Raw genomic sequence first — 4111 nt, forward strand, 5'->3', positions numbered from 1 at the left:
TTTTTTTTTTTTTTTTTTGAGTTGGAGGCTCATTTGGTAGTCCAGGCTGGAGTGCAGTGGCACACGCACCGCCACCCCAGCACCGGTCTGCTGGGCTCCAGAGATCCTTCCGCCTCAGCCTTCTAAGTAGCCGGAACTACAGGCGCACACTACCATGCTGGGCTAATTTTTTTAAAAATTTTTTTGTAGAAGCGAGGTCTTACCATGTTGCACAGGCTGGTCTCGAACCCATGGGCTCAGGCAATCCTCTTGCCTCAGTTTCCCAAAATGCTGGGATTAGAATATTTTAAAAATTAGTATAAAGCTGGGCTCGGTGGCTCAGCCTGTAATCCCAGCGCTTTGGGAGGCTGAGGTGAATGGATTACCTGAGCCCGCGGGTTCGAGACCCGCCTGGGCAACTTGGCGAGACCTCATCTCTACAATAAATAAAAAAATTAGCCGGGTGTGGTAGCGCACGCCTGTAGTTCCAGCTACTCAGAAGGCTGAGGCGGACGGATCGCCGGAGCCCAGCAGGCGAGGCTGCGGTGGCCGGGAGCCGCCACTGCACTCCAGTCTGGGAGACTGAGTGAGACTCCAACTCAAAAAAAAACAAAAATTAATATAACAAGTCACATAGCACAGAAGTATTTATGTGTCAAGTGATATGATATCTGATACTTGTTTTAAAATAATCCAGTTTAGGGGAAGAGAGGGGATAAAAGAAACAAAATTAGATTGATAATTGTTAAAATTTGATGATGGGTATGTGGGGCTCCATTATTATATAGTTTTTATGTACTTTTCATCTTTATAATGTCCATAATAAGGTTAAAAAAAAAAAAACAGTAATAGGGTGACATAGATTAACTACTGCCTTACACAAGCAAACAACATTTTTATTATACCTTGTATTAAAAATTTTAAAGAGACATGACATACTTGATACTTATACATTTGTATATAATCTGTAAAAGAGTGGTCTTACTTTAAATAGCCGAGTACCCTCTCAACCAAAATAGAAAATTAACAAAAGTATTTAGGCACAAACATGTAAATATACATAGTAAATAGTTGGCTGTATTTCTATCAATTCTCTAAAAATATTTGGTTAAATAATTAATACTCATCTTTTTCAATGTCTTTCTCTTGCCTAATAATTTCTATGATTATAGCATTCTATGGTTTGTTGCCTAGGAAATGAATGGGTTTGTATAGACAAATATGACTCTGCAACATGGTCACAAATTGAACAATATAAATAAAAACGTGCTTAAATTCCCCTCACTCTGGGTCTTGTTTTTAATTATTAGGTGAAAATCTAGCCTCCTGATGTCATAAATATACTTGGAAGACTGAGGCTGAGGCGGAAGGATCGCCTAAGCCCAGCAGGTTGAGAATAGTTTCTCACTTCTAAAAGTTTCTCACTTCAATTGTAGTTCTAAAAAATATTTGATTTTCATACTAATATATAATCTATGAGATTCTTATATGTACAAATATAAGAATATAAGAAAGATAATTTGAGACTCTTTTAAATGCCCTAAATTATACTGTAATAAAATTTAGCTGGTACTATTAAACGAGATGCTATACTAGGCACTTTAAAACACTCTGGCTCACTAAACTTAAAACACAGTTACATATTTATAAAAAAGAATATAAAGTTAAGTGAGGCAAAATCACTTGCCCAAGGTTACAGAACTAATAAGTAGCTAAATTGGATTCAAACTTAAGCTAACTATAGCAGACTACCTCTAAGGAAAGCAAAAATCTACTTAATAAGTCAGACAAATATTTAGAGGTTTTTAAGAGTGGGCCATAAAATGTTATAAATCACTGGTTATGTATATATTTCACAGCGGCAGCTCGGCTTTGCACAAAGAACACTAACTAAAACACAGAAAGTATTGTTTCTGCTACTGTAGGATTTTTTTTTTAAGTCTCTTAATTTCAGCCTCAGTTTCTCATCTCTGTAATGGGAAAATTAGTGTCTTTGCTGTCCGATTCCAGAATTACAAAGATTCAAAGATGATACACATGAAATCACTGCAAAATCTACAAAAATAATACAGTATTTTATGTCTTAAAATGCTAGGAAAAGACACAAAAACAAAAGTTTTCTAAAGTAACTGTTAGCTGTTTAAACTATTCTACAGATTCTATTAACATTTCCAGAACTTTCTAAAGCTCCTTCTTCTAAGCATAGCTCAATCATTCTTATCCTTAAATATAATGCAATCATAATGGCCATCAATGCTTTTGTAATAAATAATTAACATATTTTGAAATGCTCAGCATATAAGGGTTCTAAATTCTGAATTTTCAAACTCTTTTATTTATATTCATCATCTTAAAATTTGGGCCTTTCACATTCAGTATGTGTGTAAAAAAGCTAGAATTAAGATCTGGAATTCTAAAGTAGAACACCCAACACATAATTTAAAATGATTTTTGTGGTTGTTTTTTTTTTCAAGGCTTCTCAAAGCAAATACAACAGCCAACAAGCACATCAAACGCAGCAACAAAATCCACTGAAACATTCAGCTGCTCTAAAAGAAGGATCAGTCTCTTAAGGAGAAAACTACATTGTGTGAGTTTGCAAAGTTTCACACTTTCCCATTTAAACTCCATTTCAGAGAAAGCCTTTGCATACTAACACAATATGCTTTAAAATGGCACTTTGCTGACCTTCCAATAGTCCAGCTCTATGAAAATTCTGTGATGGGTGTAACTTCAGAGAATCTGAAAAACACAAAAAGCATTAGGTACTTTTTATGCTGAATGAGAAAAAAATGCCAAGGATAGCATACATCTCTTATGTAACTGTCATGTATTTTTAAGAACTAAAGCCCATATTTGTGAATATATTCTCTACAAAAAGATGGTTGAATTGTCTCTACATTGGTCTCTAAGCTAAACTTAGATTTTCATAAAGTATTTGTTTCATGGAAAATTATCTGATGATCATTGCCCAAATGGTGTTATGTCTTGACTATTTTTAGCACCCAATTGTAACACATTAGCCCTGCTCCAAGAATCATCTCTTGATGTTGTCTCTTTCTTCTGATACTCAAAACTGCAATATTTGTAAACTACTTCAGGTAACGCTGCCCAGAAAACATCCTACAGGATAGTGACTGCCAACTCAAGTCATCGGAGCAACAGACAATGGCTACAGTTACTAAGTAGGACTCTGTGTACAAACTCAATAGTCAGTTCTATAAAGTCCAGTTACCTTCCAGAGTAAACCTGCTCACTCTGATTCACTTAAACAATTTAAATACACTAATGTGAAGCTGAATCCCCCTTCTTTTTTTTTTTTTTTTGGATAGGCATCAGTGGGTGGATAGATACATCAACCCAAACCTAGAAGAAACACTGAATTTCTCAGGAAGGGGGTTCACGACGGCACTTTTTTTTTTTTTTTAATATGATGACTATAAATAGCTAACAACTCAGTTATGTCTTTTGCCCCCTCCCGGTGGTTTAAAAAGTGGTGAAGAGTGCAGTGGGAGTATTTTGGTTCTTATGCCCCTTGCACGGGGAACCTGTTCTGACACATTCTTGTGGTGCCCAGTATAGGAATTTAACCTCAGTGAAGATCGGCTCAGGTGTTAATATTTCAAACGCTGGGAATCCCCTGCAGGCCTTGGCCAAAAGAGTTTTTAAACGAAAATCTCCGCCCAGACCCCGCTCCCTGCAACGAGCCCTTGAACCCTAAAGAAAATTCTCAAAGGACAGCGCCAGTGCCTGAGCCGGTACTCCTGGGTGACGAAAGGCATAAAACCCATCCAGAGAGAGCACCCCTATCTTTGCAAAAGAGAGGGAGAAGTTAATAATTAGAATGCCACGGAGGTGGGAAGAGGAAAAAAGGAAAATTCGGGCCCTTTCCAGCAACAAGATGACGGGGAAAGGAGGAACGCCTGGTCGAGGGGGGCTGTCCCAACAAGGGGAGGGAGTGGACTAGGCCGGAGGGAGAGGGGGGCAGGACGACGGCGCACAAACAAGCTGGAGGGGGAGAAAAATGGTGACCCCGCACCCAGAGCCGGCTCCAGGCCACGCCGCCCGCCTGGGGGCAACTTTGCCGGGGAGGAGGGTCCGGGTAAGAGGAGTCGCGGCGCGGCGATCGCGG

At 38.7% G+C, this 4111-nt stretch overlaps 1 protein-coding gene across 1 annotated transcript in view; it reads right to left on the minus strand.

Annotated features, from left to right (window-relative positions):
- The window catches only part of NFAT5 (nuclear factor of activated T-cells 5), a 145577-nt gene extending 142854 nt beyond the window's left edge, over positions 1-2723 (minus strand). Inside the window, exon 1 of the mRNA XM_008070029.2 lies at positions 2668-2723. The gene's annotated coding sequence lies outside the window, so the exon portion shown is untranslated. The remainder of the gene's footprint in view (positions 1-2667) is intronic.
- Positions 2724-4111: the final 1388 nt, after the last annotated feature.

Source organism: Carlito syrichta, unplaced genomic scaffold, assembly GCF_000164805.1.
Source record: "Carlito syrichta isolate Samal-C Ts95f unplaced genomic scaffold, Tarsius_syrichta-2.0.1 Scaffold312739, whole genome shotgun sequence".
Lineage (NCBI taxonomy): Eukaryota > Metazoa > Chordata > Mammalia > Primates > Tarsiidae > Carlito > Carlito syrichta.